This window comes from Podarcis filfolensis (assembly GCF_964270895.1).
Source record: "Podarcis filfolensis genome assembly, chromosome: 3".
Taxonomy (NCBI): Eukaryota; Metazoa; Chordata; class Lepidosauria; order Squamata; family Lacertidae; genus Podarcis; species Podarcis filfolensis.
This window is the reverse complement of record NC_139606.1, coordinates 10,661,076-10,684,691: the sequence shown is the minus strand read 5'-3', so window position 1 is coordinate 10,684,691 and position 23,616 is coordinate 10,661,076. Positions and strand designations below refer to the sequence as shown.

At 45.3% G+C, this 23,616-nt stretch overlaps 1 protein-coding gene across 1 annotated transcript in view; it reads left to right on the top strand.

Annotated features, from left to right (window-relative positions):
* The window catches only part of FERMT1 (FERM domain containing kindlin 1), a 637,654-nt gene that overhangs the window by 336,147 nt on the left and 277,891 nt on the right, over nt 1-23,616 (top strand). The window lies entirely within an intron of this gene.

Below are 23,616 nucleotides of genomic sequence, written 5' to 3'. Positions count from 1 at the left end.
ACCTATTTATCTACTTGCACTTTGACGTGCTTTCGAACTGCTAGGTTGGCAGGAGCAGGGACCGGGCAATGGGAGCTCACCCCGCCGCAGGGATTCAAACTGCCAACCTTCTGACTGGCAAGTCCTAGGCTCTGTGATTTAACCCACAGTGCCACCCGTCAAAACCCATGGATACCAAAGGGTTGCCACCTTTGGTCAGGTAAAATAAGGCACATGTCACAGAGGAATGGGGCAGCGGCCTAAAAATCGCTTTACCTGGTGCAGAGTAAAACGACTTCGAAGCAATCCATTCCGATGGGTTGTTTCCAATACTCACAGAGCAGACCCAATGCAATTTATGGGTTAGCAAGGCACATTCATTTAAATGGCTCACATCCTCCTCGCCTGCTAAGATGCTGTCTGTCAGAAGAATGGTAAATGTAGAAACCCAGCCAAAGAAAGAAAGAAAGAGGGGGAAGTGATCCGTGCTTGGCACATATCTGTTACTTGAATGCAATAGCATGCGTTCCCGTTTCCTAAAGGATGTTGCCATTTGTCAAAATTCCTGGAGGTCCAAAAAAGCAATGATGGAGAGTAGGAATGAGGAATTATGGAAGACTAAGGGAACAGGACGCGGGTGGCACTGTGGGTTAAACCACAGAGCCTAGGACTTGCTGATCAGAAGGTCGTCGGTTTGAATCCCCGCGATGGGGTGAGCTCCTGTTGCTCGGTCCCTGCTCCTGCCAACCTAGCAGTTCGAAAGCCTGGCAAAGTGCAAGTAGATAAATAGGTACCGCTCTGGCGGGAAGGTAAACAGCGTTTCCGTGTGCTGCTCTGGTTTGCCAGAAGCGGCTTAGTCACGCTGGCCACATGACCCAGAAGCTGTACACCGGCTCCCTCGGCCAATAAAGCGAGATGAGCACCGCAACCCCAGAGTCGGCTACGACTGGACCTAATGGTCAGGGGTCCCTTTACCTTTAAGGGAACAGGAGCAGGGAAGATTGAGTGCACACTGCTACTATTAATTCCCAGCTGCCATGTCGTCTGAAAGCAAGTGTGTCTTTTATCTTTCATCAGCCTTTGTAAATTGTACCTAACCTTATTTTAAAAACTCTTAAGTCATAGGGAAAAGAGAGACCAAATAGCTGCTTTTGCACACCCACCCAAGGGCAGGAGAGTTTCTCCATTCCCCATGCACGGTGGTCTGAATCCTGATTATACGGGTAGGGAACCAGCAGCTGCTATTTACTTACTTGGGCGCAGTGATTCCCCCCCTTTTTTTCCCAAGGGGGTACTTGTTATGTACTGAAGTTCTCACCCTGGGCCAGCAGGGGGATACTGTAGATAGTTTTCACTCAGGTCCACATATGCAAATAAGGAATTGAAAGTGACATTGGATAGTTACAGAAAGTTGTTACTGTTGCTTTTGTAGTGGAGCTCTATACAGTGGTACCTCGGGTTAAGTACTTAATTCGTTCCGGAGGTCTGTTCTTAACCTGAAATTGTTCTTAACCTGAGGTACCACTTTAGCTAATGGGGCCTCCAGCTGCTGCTGCGCCGCCGGAGCACGATTTCTGTTCTCATCCTGAAGCAAAGTTCTTAACCTGAAGCACTATTTCTGGGTTAGCAGAGTCTGTCACCTGAAGCATATGTAACCTGAAGCGTATGTAACCCGAGGTACCACTGTATAAGCAGGCTGGCTGAACCCTTCAGCCCAGTTCTGTTCTAGCCTGTGAATAAACAAGAGCTGTTTGAAGAATCGCTGTGTCGTCTGATATGTTTGTTGTTAAAAAGTGTGGCAGTTACTGTAACAACTTCATGGTGAGTACCGGCACCTGTTTTTTTAAGGGAAAAAAAGCACTGTTTTGGAAGCATTTATAAACCACGTGGCACTTTTACAATCCACTGCAAATTTACAGTGAAAAGAGAGAGAAAAAATATACACACAATGTTAAATGGCCTGTTGAACTTCTCAGGCAGCCGTGGCATGAAAAGCGTTGCACGTTGGAATCTTCTTTTCTCTCCCACCTCATAATTAGTGAGCTCCTCCTCCTCCTGGCGTCTGTAGCGAACCAGGAAATGGTATGATATTTGTGTGATTTGGGGTTCAAATAACCATGGGAGATACATGATTGCAAGGCGAGCCCATCTGGATCAGACCAAAGGCCTGTCTAGGCTAGCATCTCTTGCACCCACCATGACCGGGTACTTATGGGAAGAGGATAAGTAGAACATGAGGAAAACAGCCCTTTCCTGCTAGTGTTCCTTGGTGACTTATTCAGAAACACGCTGCTTTTGATCCTGAAGCCATTAGACGCTGAAGGCTATTGAATTACCTCCATGGATGACTCCAGTCTCCTTTTAAAGCTGACTAAGATGGCGGCCTGTTGTTACATCTTGCGGTAGCAAATCCCATCATTTAGCTATGTGCTGTGTGAAGGCGCCCTTTAAAGGTTGCTTTAAAGCAGGGATGGGGAACCTCAGGCCTGGGGTCTGAATGCAACCCTCCAAGCCTCTCTCTCTGGTCCTAAGGACCTTTCTTAGGTCACACCACGATCCTCACCAGGTGCCCTCTGCATCCTTGAATGCTATTGCCTTCTTTGATTTCTGCTTGCTTGGGTAGGGGGGGAACGCAGGTGGCGCTGTGGTCTAAACCACAGAGCCTAGGACTTGCCGATCAGAAGGTTGGCGGGTCGAATCCCCGCGACAGGGTGAGCTCCCATTGCTCTGTCCCAGCTCCTGCCAACCTAGCAGTTCGAAAGCACGCCAGTGCAAGTAGATAAATCGGTACAGCTGCAGCGGGAAGGTAAACAGCGTTTCTGTGCACTCTGGTTTCCATCACGGTGTCCTGTTGCGCCAGAAGCGGTATAGGCATGCTGGCCACATGACCCAGAAAGCTGTCTGTGAACAAATGCCGGTTCCCTTGGCCTGAGAGCAAGATGAGCGCCGCAACCCCACAGTCGCCTTTGACTGGACTTAACTGTTCAGGGCTCCTTTACCTTTAGAAAGTTAAAATTAAGATCCATTACCCCACCCACTTTTGCCACCAATGGCAGGTGGCCCTCAGAAGATTGCCTAGAAGGGAAAGTGCCCCTCAGACTCAAAAGGTTTTCCTATGCCCGCTTTGAAGTTAGGTACATAATGGCAGACCATGTTTGTTTCAGCCCTTTGGCTGATGCTGTTGTTTTAATCACGACGAAGCAGTAGTCTCCATGTTATGCTGTCAAAACATAGGCATCCAGCCGGATGAAACGAGGTTATGCTGAGATTTACATAAAGATATTATCCTCCGCTGTCGGAGGCTTGGAGAAATGTGAAACACTTTTTGGTTCCTTTACAAGGGGTAGGAAGTGTGCAGGACATGTGTTTATTTCCAAGCAAAGCAAGGACGAAAGGAGATGTCAGAAATTAAAGATGCAGACCGAGGAGATGCAATGCATGCTATGAATTACATCTGGAAGAAAGGGGGGGACCAACAACTGCTGTTAAATAATTTGCCATGAATATGTTTAGTTAAAATATAAGGCTTTGTCTGTTTTAATGAAAATTCAGGGACCATTCCCAACTGAGCCGCCAAGGCGATAGAATGCAGTATTTCTTACTGGCAAGAGCCCATAAAACATTCATGCTTATGTAACAGTATTAGGGTTCTTATTCTTTGCAAAGTGAAGTTGCTATTTATTTAGTTTGATTTATGAAATGTGCCGAAGCAACACTTTAGTGATATATACACACACACATATATATTACACGTTTAACTAAAATTACAGATGGGACTTGTCTATGCCACTATTTTGAGGTAGGATTCAAGCAAACACCATCCAATTCAGGATCTGCAATCAAAACTCCTTTGGTGCTCTTGTGCCACCACCCAAAGATTAGACTTTTTGCAGGAAGGAAACTAATGGGGAAACACTATGGACAGTATAGAATAGGCCCTGGACTGGATCTAGACACATAAAAAAAACATTTCAGGAAAACGCATTGTAAACCTCATAATGGGGAATCACGTTGCTGAAAGATGGAGCTCTACACCACCATCTGGTGATTACTCTATGATTATTGATTTTGCTCAAATAATATTGATATATATTGATAATTTGATATTTTAAGTGCTATATTGTTCTTATTTTAATGGAATTTAGAAACTTACGGTTTGAGATGTACCTGATTTTAACATATTTTAATTTATTATACCTGTTTTGCTGTATGATGTATTGAATATGGGCCTATGGCTGTAATAAACTAAACTAACTAACTAACACCATCTGGTGTCACAATGTTATAACGCATTTAAAACATTTTTTTTTTTACTAATGTAGCCGAGTCCTTGCTTTGATGCAACGTTGCCTAGCCTCTCCACAAACAAATCAAAGTCAGTGCTCACTGACTAATCAACAGCACTTAACCCTCAGCAAGCAGGCTGCCTGGAAGCGTGTTATGGTAACACATTCTTGTTGGCCATCAAACAAAGTCAGCCGGCCAAAGTCTTGTGATGTTGAGAGCAGCCTGACGCCAATTCATCCTGAAGGCCAGCAAACATGCGGACCTCAGTCCGGTGTTAACCATTCACAAGCACGTAACACAATAATTTTATTTGTTTCAGACATTTACATACCACTCAATTGCTTAATTGCTCGCATTTCTAAGCATTGTGCATAAAAAACAGTAACAGAAAATGGGACGATAAAACTAGGAAAAAGTATCATTAAACCAAGCACTACGTTAAAATGCCTGCTGGGACTACGTTAATATTCCTGCATTGGAGGGGGTTGGACTAGATGACCCCAAGGCAGTGGCGTAGCGTGGGGGGTGCAGGGGGGGCCGGCCGCACTGGGCGCAACATCTGGGGGTTAGGGTTAGGGGGCGCAAATCCACGGGTTAGGGGTGCAAATTACTTGCCTTGCCCCGGGTGCTGACAACCCACGCTACGCCACTGCCCCAAGGTCCCTTCCAACGTTGCATGATTCTATGAACAGGAAAGTCGTAAACATGGACTTGACTACCCTCAAGTCTGGATGCGTCAGCAAGGAGGGTGCCTGTTTAATCTCCGCTGAGAGGCAGTTCCACAAGGTTGGCCCACTGAACGCATCAGAAATAATAATAATATTATTTGTACCCTGCCCATCTGGCTGGGTTGCCCCAGTCACTTTGGGCAGCTTCCAACAAATAGATAAACCTAATAAAACGTCAAACATTAAAAGCTTGCTGATACAGGACTGCCTCCAGATGTCTTCTGAAAGTTGTAGTTCTTTATCTCCTTGACATCTGATGGGAAGGCGTTCCACAGGAAGGGTGCCACTGCTGAGAAGGCCCTTTGCCGGGTTCCCTGTGTGTTGATGACACTTTGCTACAGAATGACTGCTTCCAATATATAGATGTTAAGCAGAGTTGGTGACAGGATGGTGCCTTTGCAAGGCCCCAAAGCAGAAAGGCCACAGGGCCAGGACACAACCCCCCAATGCTATTTTCTGGACACAGGGAGGGAGGGATAAAACAGTTCCCACTGCTAACTCAGAGCTGGTCTAGGAGGATATCATGGTCAAAGCACTTGTGTTAAGTTGTGGGTGAACATATCAGACGACACAGCGATTCTTCAAACAGCTCTTGTTTATTCACAGGCCAGAACAGAACTGAACTGAAGGGTTCAGCCAGCCTGCTTATATAGAGCTCCACTACAACGCAACAGTAACCATTTTCTGTAAATATCCAATCACTGAACGTCACTTTCGATCCCTTATTTGCATATCTGGACCTGAACTATCTACAGTATCCCCCTGCTGGCCCAGGGTGAGAACTTCCGTACATAACAACTTGAATACAGCGCTGCAGTAAGTTTTGGATGTAGAGGCATTCCTAAATTCTTAAGTAAAGAAACTGATAATAAAACTAATAAGCCACTTTGAGTATGTTCTTTGGAACCCGAACGTCCGATGGGGCTTCCACGGCTTCTGATTCGCTGCAAGAGCTTCCTGCAGCCAATTAGAAGCTGCGGTTTGGGGCAGAATCCGCGACCAGGGAGAAGAGTCAGCAGAAGAAGATTGGAAGAAATTCAAGGACTATTTACAGAAATACTACAAAATTAATGAACTTTGAAAGATGCTGGATCGAACTTATGTGGTCTCTAGCTGTTATGATAAAAATAACTGGGATTAAAATTGTTTAAGTCATAAAATTTAAAAAGTTGATTGGAAAATAAGGTGTTAGTTAAAACGAATGTTAAGAGATTAGGATTTGCTGGATTAACAATTTGAACTAGAAAACAAGAAGGGGAGGTATGAGGAAGTCAAAGAAACATGTTATTGAAAAACTGTGGTTGAAATTGATTTGTTTTTAATATTTTTCCTTTTCTTTTTCCTTTTGTGTTTGTATAAAATTGGAAAATTCAATAAATATTTATAGCAAAAAAAAAAAAAAAAAAGAAGCTGCGCTTTGGTTTCTCAATGTTTTAGAAGTCGAATGGACAGATTCCGTTCGACTTCCAAGCTACAACTGTAGGAAAGGTTTTTTTTTTTAAAAGAAAATAATATTGTTGGTCCTTCAGCAGCACTGAGTCCACGCAGCCAACGGCCACTCACTTACAGGAAGCCCTCCCAAACTGCTCAAGATGCCAAATATATCACTTGTAGTTCTGTGGATCCTCTTAATAATAAAAAAATGCTAGATGAAACAGCAAGAAAGGTGTGGGGGGTAGAGGATTAAGTTGCCCTCCCTCTGCTATTTGCATCTGGAGGTAAGTCAAGCCAGGTAGGGTTGACCTCTAGGTAAAGGTAAAGGGACCCCTGACCATTAGGTCCAGTCGCGGACGACTCTAGAGTTGCGGCGCTCATCTCGCTTTACTAGCTGAGGGAGCCGGCGTACAGCTTCCGGGTCATGTGACCAGCATGACTAAGCTGCTTCTGGCGAACCAGAGCAGCGCACAGAAACGCCGTTTACCTTCCTGCTGGAGCGGTACCTATTTATCTACTTGCACTTTGACGTGCTTTCGAACTGCTAGGTTGGCAAGAGCTGGGACCGAGCAACGGGAGCTCACCCCGTCACAGGGATTCGAACCGCCGACTTTCAGATCAGCAAGTCCTAGGCTCTGTGGTTTAACCCACAGCGCCACCCACGTCCCTTAGGGTTGACCTCTAGTGCCACTAAATTTAAGCCCTCAAGTATGTTCAATTCGCCATCTCTTCCTCTTTCTGATTATGCTTCCTGAAAATCTTGCCCGCTCCCCAGCGGACAGGAGAAATTGCATCCCTGAAGGAGAATCCTACAATAGGTTGGTTTCCCAATCACACCACCAGATGTCACTAAAACCTTTTGGAAGGTGGGTTATGAATGAAAGGATGCAAGCCTCTTTGGCTGCTCAGGGTTGACCGTACGCAAAGAGCAGGGTTAAAACTGGCAACCTCTGCCGATGCCCCCTGCCTCACTTGGCAAAAGGTGCAGTTGAAGAGGGTGGTGCAAGGTACTTTTGTCATCAGCCGGGAAATGATTACTTGCACACCCTCCACAGAATTTCCTTGATAGGTTTTCTGCACCTTTCACAGCTGGGCGACAGGCAGCTCCAAGTCTGGGGAGGCTGCACCTGTTGATTTTGTGTCTGCAGTGATGCAGCTAAAAGGCCCTGCCATAAAACGTGAGCCACTGATCAACGATGGAAGGCAAGGGGGAGAAGCTTCAGGAAGACCGAACGCATGGAAGAAGGCAGAAGGCTGGCAGGACCCAAGAAGCTGGGAAACTACTTTTAAAAAAATAATATTCAAAATTATAACAAGACATATTATCCAAAAACATATCATCCTTGTCCCCCCCCCATTTTTCCTCCCTCCCCCCCTCCCACACAAAACCCACCCACCCCCTGACTTCCCTCAGTTCCAGTCTTTGGTTTCTCTAAGAATGCTGTTTTCTGCATGTTACAAAGTTGTATAGATCCTCAAACTATTTAGCTGATTATTATCAATAAAAAGTTTGTGAATGTTTATTCAAAACCAGCCAAGGAGTCCAGTTCGCTTTGTTGCGTCTTCAGATACTTTGTAAAGGGTTCCCATTCATCCTTAAAGTCACAGTTATCCTTGTCCCATAGCTTATATGTCAGTTTTGCCAGTTCTGCATAGTCCATCAATTTTTCTTGCCATGATTCTTTAGTTGAGGTTTCTTCAGTCTTCCATGCTTGTGCTACCAGAACTCTCATGGCCGCTGTCACATACATGAAGATGTTTTTCTTCATGTTGGGAAACTACTGACCATTTAAACAACACATGCAGACTCTTCCAGTTGTGGTGTTTTCCTTTCCTTTCCTGTGGGGACACAGAGACCCTCAAATGCAGGAGCTGTTGTGTGCCTTAGAGGCAGCCCGGCAGATGATTGGTAGCAGAATGGAAACAGTGCTGATTGTGATGAGCACAGGATATGATGGAGTTGGCTGCCTCCATACCTTCTTAGCTGGGCATGAGCCTTGTCAGCTGCTGTGCTCAGCCTGGAGTCTGGAGACCTGAGCCTGGAACAGTGATTGAAGGCCAAGATAGAAGAGCCTGGGCCGAGCTCTGCCTCCCATTCACCTGCCACCCTAGCCAGGTGTGTGCTGACTTACCAACCCCAAGCCTTCCCCAACGGCCAAATGGCTTGGGGAGAATAGGAGTGTGACCAGTGTGTGTGTGAGAGAGAGAGAGACTGAGAGAGGGAAGGAGAGACATGTGCACAGGCTGATTAAGTATCTGGCACATGGGTGTGCACAACTGAGGCAGGAAAGGGAAGGTTGGGTGTGGGTAGGAATGAGGCAGAAAGAGGAAAGGTGAGGTGTCCAAGGGTGGCAGAGGACATATTTTGCATGGAGAGGGTCAAAAGTTCACTACCCGGTTTTTGCAGCTAATGGGGTCCCAAAGAGCTTCTGCCAGTGTGGAAAACAATGAGCTAGATGGGACAATGGTCTGGCTTCTTATATGGCAGCTTCCCGCGTTGTAAGATGGGGAATGTATGGAGGGGGTGAGAAAGAAGGAGAGAGAGGGAGAAAATATGGGGTGTGCAATAGGTGGGTGCATGAAAGAGAGAGGATGGGGTGGATACAAGAAAGGGGAACATGTTTCTGGTAGAGATGGCTCTCCTTGAGTGATCATGAGCTTTAAGTTATCTCTATGGCTTGGCTCGGGACATGGGTGGCGCTGTGGGTTAAACCACAGAGCCCAGGACTTGCCAATCAGAAGGTCGGTGGTTCGAATCCCCGCACCAGGGTGAGCTCCCATTGCTCGGTCCCTGCTCCTGCCCACCTAGCAGTTTGAAAGCACGTCAAAGTGCAAGTAGATAAATAGGTACCACTCTGGCAGGAAGGTAAACGGCATTTCCGTGCGCTGCTCTGGTTCGCCAGAAGCGGCTTAGTCATGCTGGCCACATGACCCGGAAGCTGTACGCCGGCTCCCTCGGCCAATAAAGCGAGATGAGCACCGCAACCCCAGAGTCGGTCACGACTGGACCTAATGGTCAGGAGTCCCTTTACCTTACCTATGGCTTGACTCATCTGCCTGTGGCTTGGCTCATCTGCTTTGCATGGAGTTCTTCGCCTGGACTCACACTAACTGGCCATCAGTCGAAGGGGCAAAGCCGTGATGAGGAGATAAAAGTTTGTTTGCCTTAAATCAGACCTAACAGAAACAAGATTACGCAGCTCAGACGTCTCATTGAATTTGTATACATACTCAAGTTATATATGTTATGTAAGAGGCTAATTTATAATTATATTTTGGGAGTGATTATTGTTCTTATGTATCTGCATTGTTTTATACTGTCTGGCTGTTCCACCCCACGATCATATTGTAAACAGCTGTGTTTTATGTTATCAAGCAAGCCCTGTTTGAAGTTCTTTCTTTTCGTTTTCCAATGTATTTCTTGTCAATAAAAAATTTGGTGCATGAGCAAATTTTTATTATGAAATTGTGGCTCAGGGAAAAAAGGTTGAGAATCATTGGGCTAGGCAAACTAAGGGCCAGGGGCTGGATGTGGCCCAATCATTTTCTAAATCTGGCCTGTGGACGGTCCGGGAATCAGCATGTTTTTACATGAGTAGAATGTGTCCTTTTATTTAAAATGCATCTCTGGGTTATTTGTGGGGCCTGCCTGGTGTTTTTACATGAGTGGAATGTGTCCTTTTATTTAAAATGCACCTCTGGGTTATTTGTGGGGCACAGGAATTCGTTCATTCCCTCCCCCCAAAAAAATATAGTCCGGCCCTCCAAAAGGTCTGAGGGACAGTGGACCGGCCCCCTGCTGAAAAAGTTTGCTGACCCCTGGGCTAAGCCAACACAGATAACTGAGTATCATATGCTTGTTGGCACGTGGTTTATCTGCATGCCTTAGTTTAGATCAGGGCTGGGGAACAAGCTTTTCAAGGCTACACAATGTTCTGCCTTTCAGGCTCTTGTCTCCCCTCCCTGTTGGTGATGCTGTTGTTTGTCATGAAGTCAAAGAGAAGGGAAGAGAATCTCCTGCCGCTGCTCCAGGCTTAAGTTCCTCCACCTGTTTCTCTAGCTCTGACCTGAACTAGCTTTCGTATGTCTAGGACATCTCATTTTTAACTGGGAAAATGTTAAGAGGAAGGCCACCTCACTGTGCATGATTGTGGATGAACTTACACGTCCAAAGTTTTTTGGGTTTTTTTTGGAGACTTTTAGGTTTGCATCCAGGAAATTTCCCTCCTTGTAGTGAGTAACAGAATTTCCACAAACAGGACCTGCCTCAGAATGTTGCTGGGTTTTCTAGGTGGTTTGGGAAATACCATTCTGTTGGTAGAGAAACTCACGTATAAATTAAGAGTGGCTGAAAGCTAAAAGAACATCCGATAAATTTGTCCAAGATTGGTATGATTTGATTACCTCTGTTAATAAAAAGGGCAACAACAAGAGAGCCACCAGCACAATATGCTCTCATCTAGAACTCTTGACTGTTTGCCAATCCAGACATTGAACAGATATGTATTAACTGCTGGGCACACCTGAAAAAAGCCCCACACAATTAGAATGGAAATTTATTTTGAAACACCCCCTCCCGCCAAAAATCCCTCTTTGCACCCTTTATGTATATGAAATTATTTGTCTGTTAGGTTTTGTTCTATGCATGTTAATATAAAATATTAACCACCCTTTGTAACTCCCTCCCACTGCATATCCACCTTCTCTGTTGTCTTTTCAGCACCTGCTAAGTGCCTCTTTCAACAAGCTTTCTAAAAACTTTATCCCAGGAGATATCTGTCTTGCAATTGAATGGATTTTATGTACCGTATTTTTCGTCCCATAGGACGCACCGGCCCATAGGACGCACCTAGTTTTTTTGGGGGGGAAATAAAGGACTTTTCCCCCCTTTATGTCCCCCCAAACCAGGCCGGGGAACAGCGGGATGGCGGCGCCGCGCCTCCCCGCTGTCCCCCGAGCTTGTGGGGCTGCCCGATGTCTGCCCGAAGCGCGGGGTGCTCTGCTTCACCGCGCCTCGCACTCCGTGCAGCAGGCTACTATCCACAGCCTAGGGAGCCCTGTGGGAACTCCCGCAGGGCTCCCCAGGCTGCGGATATCTGCCCTGCGTGAGGGGCGCTCTGCTTCAGGGCGCCCGCGCACCGGGCAGCAGGCTGCTATCCGCAGCCTAGGGAGCCCTGCGGGAACTCCTGCCGGCTCCCCAGGCTTGCTGATAGCTTCCTGAAGCCTGAAGCCTCTCCAAGCTTCAGCGAATGCCTGTATTTGCCCCATAGGACGCACACAGATTTCCCCTTCATTTCTGGAGGGGGAAAAGTGCGTCCTATAGGGCGAAAAATATGGTATGTCCTGCTGTTTAAAACTGTTTTTACAATTATGTTTACTTTAAACACACACACACACACACAAACTGTACTTATGTGTGCTTTTTATATATCACTTTGGGATGCCTCAGGTGAAGTGGTTCACAAATGAAATAAATATAAATTATTGGGAGCGGAAAAGTTGCAATGTGGCAGCCATGCCTTCTTTTAGAAGTTGTTGTTCCTCCTCACCCCTCACAGAGACGGACATTCAGCATTCTGCGACAAATGAACATGCTCAGTCCTCTCAAGTTCTTTGTGAGTTGTTATGCCCTGCCTTCATTCCCCCCACTTTGTACTTCTTCAGTTCTTGAGGTCCCCCCCCAAGCACAATGATTTACTCCTTTGGTTTCTCTTGCTTGGGGTCTGTAGCCATCATAACTCAACACCTGAGCTTGCTATTGGTATATATTAGGAATGGGGAACCTGTGTTTGTCCGGGTGTGGTTGGACTCCAACTCCTGTCAGCCTCTACCACCCTCATCAGGGATGATGGGATTTCGAGTCCAACAACATCCGATAGGCTGCAGGTTCTTTTTATGCACGATGCAGAACTTGGCATTAAAAAAAGGCTTCTAGGAAACATCATAAGTCTATTTTGGAAGGCAAAAGAAAATAAAGTCTTGGCATGAAAATGGAAGTTTTGGGTGAACAAAATTAAGCCTACGTGACTGGAAAGAATGGACGAAAATGGTTTTAGCTTCCTTTCCCTCCACTCCAAAACATTTTTTTGGAGATGTTGCCTTTTTGCAGAAAGTACAATGGAGCTCAGTTATGGTGTTTTCACTCAAAGAAGCTTCCTTCAGATCATGCTGTGTTCAAGGGTGCTGTTGTTGTGTGGGTGTTTTGTGGTTTCCATGGTGTTTACTAGGTGATCTATTCAAGCTGTCACATAGTCTTCCCTCGGGGTGTATGTCCCTGTATGTGGTGATCTGGCATATCTCCAGCTATAACAGACATAGCAATGTTATTGTGAAAAATGTCAAGCAGTGACTATGCATGTATAATCTGCTTACCTTGGACAGACGTGGGAAGGAGATAATACATTTGTTTTACGTTTGGCACAAGACATCTATATACTCCTTTTCCCAACATCAGTTCCAAGCAGGTAACTCTATCAGCGTATATTAACTATGGGTGGTAAATAGGACCTCAGATTACCCATTGCTGGGGAGGGTTGCTGCTTTCTGTGGGCTTCCTAAATGCACCAGACAACCCCAAAGTATACCATGTTGATGGTACAAAAAGCCACTGAAAGGTTCAAGAGAATCAACAGGGATGCATTCCTCTCAGGTTCTCTTGGGTCATTCAGGAGGACGTCCAAAGCCACTTCTGTCACAAACACAGGCTGGAAGCTGGGCTGAAATGGGCCAAATTAATTTGCGTTATCTAGAAATTTCTGGAGTTGTCTGAGCAGCACCTGCTTGCACCCATTTTCCCCCAAAAGGAATGTTGATGGTGAGGCAAAAGTAGGCAAAATAATCAGGAGCCAGTGATGGTTGCTAAATGAGTGGACTCATGACATATGCCTTCAGGGCAGCCAAGGTCATCTCTTCTTTCATGGAGACATTATGTGTCTCTAAGCTTCAGTCACAATGGTGACCATTTTCAGCATGGTGAAGTGAAGACCTTCCTCTTCCAGTAGGCTTGAATTGACTGACAGTTCCATGATTATCACAGTGGCCGTGAAGTCCCCCTGAGGTACTCAACATTAGGTCTACCTCAACACTAGGTCTGAGACATCTTTAAGCAGCCCTGATAGGCACCACAACAACTATGTGGAGTAGGTCACTTTCAGGTAGCGAACGGAGGTAATAAGCTGGCCAGGACCACACTGTTAGTCCATGACAGACATAATTCTTGAACTCAGATTTCCCAAATTCAAGCCTGTCCGTGTCCTAGACCATATTGATTCTTCGTTACTCATAGTGCTTCAAGTAATTTAGAGAACATTGTTGACAGAGTTTCTTGGGTAATAAAAGCCAAATTATGCTTAACTATTGCCAAATGTTTTCCCCACTATGATTCCCTTGGGTAAATGTTGTCGGGGGAACATTCTGGGAAATGAGTCAGATAATATGAAGTACTGTTAGGGTACATTCCTTTCCCAGTGATTTCGTGTTGATGTTGAACACAGTGGCGTAGCGTGGGGGGTGCAGGGGGGGCGGGCCGCACCGGGCGCAACATCTGGGGTTAGGGCAAATCCATGGGTTAGGGGGCGCAAATCCACGGGTTAGGGGGCGCAAATCCACGGGTTAGGGGGCGCAAATTACTTGCCTTGCCCCGGGTGCTGACAACCCACGCTACGCCACTGGTTGAACAGCATAGGAGGTCAAGAGATGGCAAAACCTCACAACACAAGTGTCATGGGGCAGCATGAAACCAGTCAGATAGAGGAGGGCCTGAGACAACAGTGGGAAGAACATTGTATAGTAAGCTACATTGAGCCATGAAAAATTCAGAGGTTCCTACACACAAACACCCTCTACTTCTCTATTCTTTATCTGAGCAAGCAAGAGGCAGTTGAAGGACACAAAAGCACTTGAGGAGAGTCTAGAACATGGCTGCTGGTGGGTGTAACCTGGGGAATAGAGCGTTGCTTAGGGAGAATCCCAGGAATTCAGATAGCTATGGAGGTCCATTTTTGTCCCCCATGTTTTCAGTTCCCCACCCATGTGATCTAGGAACCAAATAATTGAAGAACAGTTTTCCCAAGTCCCATATTAGTCAACCAATCCCCAAACCCTAGCATGCCTCTCCAATCCCTTGCTTACTGGGGTTGCATAGTGACAGCAGGGTCTGTTAAGGTGCTCATGGAGACACCACCCCATGAGGTTCCACCACCCGAGGCAACTGCTTCAGTCTACCGTCTGAATGGGCTGGTCCTGATGTGACTCACCTTGCAGGCAAATCTGCTTACAGGGCAATGTGTAGGTGCTCAGCACTAGAAGGAAAAGCCAAGCACCTCACAGGGTCAACCTTTGTATTGTATTTGAGGTGAGCATTACCAGCTGCCAAGTTTTGTATTTCTGAGCCAGGAAATACAAAATTCAGTGTCATCACATTGTAAACTCCTCTAATATAATCTTACCCATGTACTACCAACCTTACCGTATGCTTGTGAAATGTGGACCACTTATAAATGCCATCTCCAACTCCTTGAAAGATTCCATCAATGGTGTCTCTGAAAAATTCGACAGGCGAGGCAGGCAAACTAATGCCAGTGTACTGGAAGAAGCGAAGATCACCAGTGTCGAAGTAATGATTCTTCAACATCAACTTTGTTGGACTGGTCATGTTGTGTGGATGCCTGATGATCATCTTCCAAAGCAACTAGTCTATTCCAAGCTTAAAAATGGAAAGCGTAATGCTGGTGGTCAACAAAAGAGGTTTAAAGACTCTCTCAAGGCAAATCTTTAAAAATGTAGTCTAAACACTAACAACTGGGAAACACTGGCCTGCGAACACTCCAATTGGAGAACAGCCTTTACCAAAGGTGTCATGGGCTTTGAAGACACTCAAACTCAGGACAAAAGGGAGAAATGTGCTAAGAGGAAGGCATGCTTGGCAAATCCACACCGTGATCAACTCCCGGCTGGAAACATATGTCTCCACTGTGGAAGGACATGTGGATCCAGAATTGGCCTCCACAGTCACTTACGGACTCACTGTTAAAACCGTGTTTATGGAAATCAATCTTACTAGGCTATGAGTGATCGCCTAAGAAAGACCCATGGCATATGTTCCTAGAGCAGCTGATACCACTAAGATAAGGCAAATACTGGTCCGAATTCACTTAAGGTTAATGCCTCACTCATATTTGTACATAGGAAGGCGATGCTACCTAAAGGAAGCAATGTGCTCAGCTCACCCTATAAGTCATTAACACTTGTTCAGCAAGGCTGACAATGCAAATACCATTATTGCCAGAAAGTGGAACTTCTGGGTGTCGTTTTGACGAGCGCAAGTATATCTAAGCTTCTTCCATTTCATAGAAAAACTGATATGGATTGCATTTTCCCACTTAATTTATTCTCCTGAAACATCTGCTACATAGAAAAATCGCCATACATAATCTTCGGAAGCATTTAAAGCACCCTGTAATTAAAGTTTTGCAATCTCATTAGTAATTCTTTCTAAAATTCTTTAACCTTCCTGCACACTCCCTTTAAGAAATTCTTGAAATCAAGAGAGACATGTTTTGTAAGAAACGGTACACCGTGCGTCTGCCAATGTTGCTTCACCCTATGAAATACTGGACTCTTATTACTGTCCTTGGTTGAGCTATTTTTTATTTTTTTGTAACTGTCACACTTTGCTTATTTGTGTTTGCCGCTCTTGCTGTGGCTGCTCTGTTGAGTGAGAAGAACAATTGTCTACACACACACCGTGCTCTGTAAAGTTTTACTGATTTGCTACAGATTACACACATTCTTGTCAAGTGCATTGACAGACTGCCTTTAGCAAACTTCTTGTACCCTACCTTAGCAAAACACTCAAGAGAGAAATAAGATTTGTTGGCTTATAGGGTGGACTGCTGAACGCTCCAGAGAATCTAAAAGTTGATCGGCCAACAAATGCACTCTTGATCAGGAGTGTGACAATGGCAACTTAGCTAACAAATGCAAAATCACAGACTCACACAATTGCACTCCGAAAATGATAGTACTCTTTTGGCTGAGTATTCTTAATTAACTGTATCCACCTATTGCTGCCTTTTCAGACTCAGATTCACCAAAACTTATATTGAAGCACCTATTCCTTTTTCTTTTTCTTTAACCATCTATTTGTATGGTAGTAGTGCTGCTGTTGTGACCTACTTTGGATCGGGCCTCAAATATAAAAACACAAAAATATGTGGCATAATAACACAAAAAAACAATTAAACCATCTTATAAACAGTTTAAAAGTCCATCGATTGTTTAATTAGGCAAAAGCCTGGGAAAAGACAGACATTTTAGCCTGGTGCCTAAAGATACGCAATGAAGGTGTCTGGTGAGCCTCTCTTGGGAGAGCATTCCACAAGCGGAGAACCATCACAGAAAAGGTCCATTCTCGTGTTGCCACTCTCCAGATCTCTCGTGGAGGAGGCACATGAAGAAGGGCCCCAAATGATGATTGCAGGCTCTGTGGCGGTTCATATGGGGAGAAGCGGTCTTTGAGGTAATGTGGTCCTCAGCATACAGTGACCCATCATATTTTTGAGCACTAAGTGGTTGACCAGCAGACCCTAGAAGCTGGCTATAGTCCTCTCCTCCCACCGTAGAGAAGCTGCCTACACAGAGAGCAGTAGGCAGGAGTGTCTTTTAGCTCCTGCTTTCATGCTGGCTCAGTAGCTCTCACACTGGTGGTTTGTCTATTGTCCTTATGGAGATTATTTATAAAGATACAGATACAGGGTGCATGTCCTGTTGAGACAAGACCTGGAAGTTCATTGAACCAGTCCACTTCTGGACCTAATCACAACTGTCAACGACATGTGCCAACTGGTTTATTTTTTTAATTTTTTAAAAATAATAATTTTTATTAATTTTCCATTTAATCATAAATAATCACATCATTATTATCCACTTTACCTCTTTGGCTCATTAGAGCAGGGGTCCCCAAACTAAGGGGTCCCCAAACTAAGGTCCGCGGGCCGGATAAGGCCAGAGGGACTTGTTTATCCGGCCCACAGTGACCCCCGCTGCTGCGCTGCACGGCTGCCCACTTCCAGGTCAGAGGAGCACTGGAAATAGCTCATGCGCATGTGCGTTATTTGCGCATGTGCAAGCATTATTTTTGGTGCACATCCGGGTCGGAGGAGGCCCGTGCACATGCGCACAAGCTATTTCCGGTGCTCCTCCAACCCGGAAGTGTGTCGGAAATAGCGTGTACGCATGCGTATGGGCACGTGCTCTCCTGCCCTCCGGCCCGCCGCGCAATCGGCGCTGGAGACACCAGCCCGAGGTGTGGTAAGTTTGCTGACCCCTGCTTTAGAGCCTATCAACTTCCTTCCTTCCCACATCCTGGGTTTCAGCATTTTATATATTTTCCAGTTCTAATAAAACTCATCACAAAACACCTCAAAGTTTAAATAAATGTAGAAAGGTAAAAAAATTCTCATTACAAGTCTTCAGATAACCCTACTAGTGTTGTTAATTGCTTACAGTGATCTTTCAAATATTGTATAAATTTACTCCAGTCTTTTTGGAATACTTGATCGTGTTGGTTTCAGATTTTTCCTGCCAGCTCCGCCAGCTCTGCAAAGTCCATCATTTTCATCTGCCCCTCTTCTTTCGTTGGTACTACTTGTTATTTCAATTTTTGGGCTAAAAGGGTTTTTGCCACTGTTGTTGCATACATGAACAATCTTTAATCTTTTCTTGGTATCTCTTCACCTACTATATCCAGTAAAAAGGCTTCTGTTTTTTTAAAAAAACAAAAGTGTTTTTAAACATTTTCTTTAACTCATTATATATCGTTTCCCAGAAAGCCTTTCAACTGGTTTTCTTAATGTAAAATTAATTTGGAAAACCCAACATGAATATTCCATACAGCTGTACAGAAAACTGGTGACGTCAAGCCTTCGAGTCCTTGTTACTTGGGCCACCAGGTCATAAATAAATGAATAACCAGGGCTGCAGGTGGGGATCAAAAACAAGGTCTTTATTTCTTCCTTAGCAGGGAAGGGATTGAGCAACCTCTGCCATGCCCCCAAAGATTCCAGCTTCCCCCTGGGCACTTTTCCTTAAAATCCCCACTGAAAAGTATAGTACATAGTCTAGCATGTCTGGCTTTTACTTGCAAAATATAAAAATCACACTGATTCCTCTGAAGCCTTCAGAACATCCTGCAGGGTTTCATAGAAGCTATCAGCACCCCATATCTCACTTTGAATTTCAGCTGCAGATCATCCTCTGGCTTGAACTGGTTTTACGCTGGGATGCACTAACTATGCTCACAAGGGCAAACAATAGAAGAACCCAGACAAGTGATGGATGTTGGCAAGAGGCTGAGTTTCACTGCAGTCTGTAGCCGAAAGTGTGGGAGTAGCTTATGTTCTAGAAGGAAAGTGCTCTTGCGGGACAAAGTGTAGTTAGAGAAAATAAACAGTGTGCTTCTAACTAATTGATCAACATGTTCTGAGCTGGCAGTTTTGCCCCCTGTTGTGATACGGGGGTGGGGGCAGCTAGATGCTGTAATATTACATCAAGACTGTTACATTTGGATTTCACATCCTCTCATTTTACTGGCAGAGAAATCCCCATCAACTTAAGACAGCTCTCTGGTCCTTATTTGAACTACACATCCCACATACGGCCTTGTTGCATAATGTTAATATTTATAATAAATAGAATACTGTCCATAGGGGTGGAGGAAGGGGGGTGCAACAGGTGTGGGTCGCCCTGGGTGTCACCACTGGGGTGGGTGACAAAATGCCGGGGCCTGCAGTGTGCCTGAGCCACGTGTCTCTCCTGGAAGAGATGTGGTGTCATGGTCCGGTTCACGGGCGATCGGAGTCCCGGCTGGGGACGTTGGGACCGGGGGCAAGATGGCGGGGTGGGAGCAGGAACAGAAGCCAGGAGTCAGGAAGCCAAGGGTCTGAGGGTCAGGAAGCAAGGAGTCACGAAGCCAGGGGTCCGACGATCAAGAAGCAAGGAGTCACGAAGTCAGGGGTCCGAGGATCAAGGAGCCAAGTGTCCGAGGATCAGGAAGTAAGGAGTCAAGCAAGCAAGGAAGCGTGTTGCTGTGGCAAAGAGCCAAAGGGAAATGCTGACCTTATATCCCTTCCGGGCTCTTGCCACCAGGTGCTGTGAGTTACCAATTGGCCTCACTTGTGCGGCCGCGCCTTGCCTCATCAGAACAAACTCAGGAAGGCCCCGGTCCTGCAAAGTCCTACTGGTCACAGGGCCTGGCTCCTGCACGCACACCTGACACACGGTGGCTTGGGCGCACGCAGGCTCCGTGCTGCCCAAACGGTCCGCCTGCTGCCTCCGCCCTAGCTGTAGGGCGGCTGAGTGAGAGGAGGCAGGAAGACTCTGGAGGCCTCGTGGCTTGCCCCACCCCTGGGCGGCTGCCTCAGGTACCCAAGCAGCTTCCTCTGCCGCTGACTGTCCATTGCTTCTTACCAACAATTTCTGATTCGTAATTCACAGAATCCAGGGACCGCAGATTTCAGTCGAGGTCCACTTATTCCTGGATGAACATGTCTAGGAACTAAGATTTTCCTCAGGGACCCTTCTTTGTCCTTTGGCTGTTGAAGCTGAGGAAAGTGGTGTCCTGAGACAGGGTCTTTTCATTGGTGGCACCCTGTCTTTGGAACGTCATCAGAGATCAACCTACCAAGGTCTGTCTCCCTTAGCATGGAGTTCCAGAGCTTGTGAGAAGGCCCTGATCTCTGGAGTTCCCACCAAACGTGTTGGCATTATGGCTGGAAGGGTCTCTCCCAAGGAACCTGGGTAGGTTTTTATGGGAGAATGCGGTCTTTTAAATAACATGGTCCTAAGGCATGTAGGACTTTGTAGGTCAAAACCAGCATATGATCAGTAAGAAACCGCCTATAAAGTTCACACACCCCAGTAGCTGAGCATAGCCATAGTTGCTTGTGTTAACCAGAATGTATGAAATGAACTATAAAAAATGTACACCTGCACAATTACTGACAAATATCATCCAAGTGGGGGACGCAGGTGGTGCTGTGGGTTAAACCACAGAGCCTAGGACTTGCTGATCAGAAGGTCGGTGGTTCGAATCCCCGTGATGGGGTGAGCTCCCGTTGCTCGGTCCCTGCTCCTGCCAACCTAGCAGTTCGAAAGCATGTCAAAGTGCAAGTAGATAAATAGGTACCGCTCCGGCGGGAAGGTAAACGGCGTTTCCATGTGCTGCTCTGGTTTGCCAGAAGCGGCTTAGTCATGCTGGCCACATGACCCGAAAGCTGTACGCCAGCTCTCTCGGCCAATAAAGCGAGATGAGCGCTGCAACCCCAGAGTCGGCCACGACTGGACCTAATGGTCAGGGGTCCTTTACCTTTATCATCCAAGCATTAAATACGAACCCAATTGCTTGAGAAAGGTTTTTTTTAAAAAAATACAGTAGTTTACTTTTAAGTTTACTTTAAAATACCAAACAGCATTTAGAAGATGACAAGATATGGTATGAGAGCATAGAAGACAGACAAAAAAAGCACAAAAGTGGTTGTACTAATAAGCAAATTTCAGGAGATTTCTAAGTAAGCTTTCTAAGCACCCCTTTCCTTTAAAATGACTTACCCAAACGATCTTTATGCATTTACCCCAAAGCAGGGAAGAAATGCCATGATTATGTTTTCTTTGAACTGACTCTTATATTCCCTCAGTACATCCTCTTAAACTCATATAGGTCAGCAGCAATCATCTTTCGGTTTTAAAAAGTCTTGGCTCATCACTCTTGAAAAATGAACTGTCTAAAGTCCAGATTTATCATCTGCATGTTAGCATTTCTTAAACAATGAGTTTCAGCTAAGATTCGAGACAAAATATTTGACTTAGGTCATGTCTAAGTTTCCTAGCTTTCGCCCCCAAGTCAATTGTTTTGAAGCTCCAGAAACATTTTCACTCCATGTTCATCTTGTTAGCAGGCAACATGAACCAACACTCCCCTTTTCAAAAGCTATGGACACAGCCTGAATTTGCTGGTATGTGATTGAATCTGACCCCAAAACAGCAACAGTCTAGAATCACACTTGATTACTTGTTTATTGATGTAAATCTCCAGCTTCTCCTTCTCCAGTGCAAGATCCTTAACTTTCTTGTGCCCCTCCCGGACTTATTTTCAGTATGTACGGTGCAAGTCTAGTAATATTTCAATTTTCCATGCAAATGGAAAAATAACACTTTTTGTTATGTACTGAAGTTCTCACCCTGGGCCATCAGGGGGATACCTTAGATAGTTTTCACTCAGGTCCACTTATGCAAATAAGGGAATGAAAGTGACGTTCAGTGACTGGATAGTTACAGAAAATTGTTATACCGGTAGTTCACCCACAACTTAACAGTACTCAAGGGTACGCGGTCCTGGCACCTCTTTTGACCACCCTTTGTTCCAACTTACAGTGGTACTTCGGGTTACATACGCTTCAGGTTACAGACGCTTCAGGTTACAGACTCCACTAACCCAGAAATAGTACCTCGGGTTAAGAATTCTGCTTCAGGATGAGAACAGAAATTGTGCTCCGGCGGCGTGGCAGCCGCAGGAGGCCCCATTAGCTAAAGTGGTGCTTCAGGTTAAGAACAGTTTCAGGTTAAGAACGGACCTCTGGAACGAATTAAGTACTTAACCCGAGGTACCAGTGTATTGCCTATAAAGGGTTTAATTATTTAAGCACAGCCAGCCATAGAAAGCGTGACTCTCATTCTGGTAGATTTCCTGCAAACACAGACCCGAGAGATAGACTGAACTGGGGGGTGGGGGTGGGTCTGTCTCCTAATTCAAAAGGCAAGATGTTAATGTGCTCATTCACTCTTGGTCTGTGTGTGGATTTTGTGTGTGTGTGTTAATATGGAAACGATGCAAGCTGAATTGGCTAGCTGGGTGAGGCCGAGTATCCCAACAGGTGGGTCACTGTTGCTCACTGAGAGGGATGAGGCAGCAGGGAGGCTGTTGCGGGGCAAACATGCTAGCAGGAGGGCCAGATTGGCTCCGCTGGTGCCTTCACACCACACCAGCTTCCTCGCCACCTCTCCCTTCCAGTAGGCAATAGTGGCCTGCCTGCTGGAGAATGGTGGATGGAGATGAAACTGCACCTGAGACATCAGGTTCCTCTTAGGTTGTGCTGCGCTTGTGGCAGCCAAGGGTCACCACCAGGTGGAGGAGGGAAGGGGAGAAGGATGGATGAGGAAGAGAGCATGAATGAAGGAGGGGCGGGAAAACAGTCGTCTGAATGGGTAGCTAGTTAGCAAGCAAAGGGAGGGTTGAAATCTGCTTGTCAGCCGGCTGGATGCAAACCTCTAATACCAAATGAAAGTGAATGGTCTCATGGGATGTGACAGTACAGTACCGATGAGAGGCAAATTTCTATGATATCTTTGATATTATAATTAATAAAAAAAATAATAAAATGTGTAAGCAACAAATAATACCGTGGTAGGCATTCAGCAATAAGCTTATATTCATAAAACAAAGACGCTGTACACACCATAAATCGGTAGGTCAGCTCAATACATTAAACATAGCTGAATCACCGTGGGTGATTGTGTTATATAGGAATGGTAAGTCGTGGTTTTTTTAAAGCAAGTCATTCTTTCATTAGAAATTGTACATTTAATGTAAACCCCACTCCAAAAGAGAGTGTGCTGTAGTGATGCAATTGCTATAGGTTGTGATTTTTAAAGTGTTTATAAAATTAAATAAATTATTTCGAGAGGCAACTTATTAATTGATTAATTGATTGCACTTATGCCCTGGCATCCAGGTTATGAAACAATAAAATTCAGCTTGTTGAAGCCAGTTAAGTGAGGATGAATGCACAAAAAAGAAAGAATTAAAATCATTAACGAGGAGGCATAAATATTTATTTGGGACAAAAGACTGCATTTATATCTTTTTTCACTTAAGTCCCTTATTCTCTGGGGCCTGCATCCTGGTGGGAACCATGTTGTTTTGATTAATCAGCCACATCTTTTATTACATCTCTACCAGTTTTTCATATATATATATATATATATATATATATATATATATATATATATGAGAGAAGGGCCATTTCCATGCCTCGGAATGTAACTTAAATGGAACTTACATCTGTGTGCATGCAGTAAGTACAGTTTGTGATGATCTAACTGTGGAAAAATGGTCTGAAAATGCTGGAACATA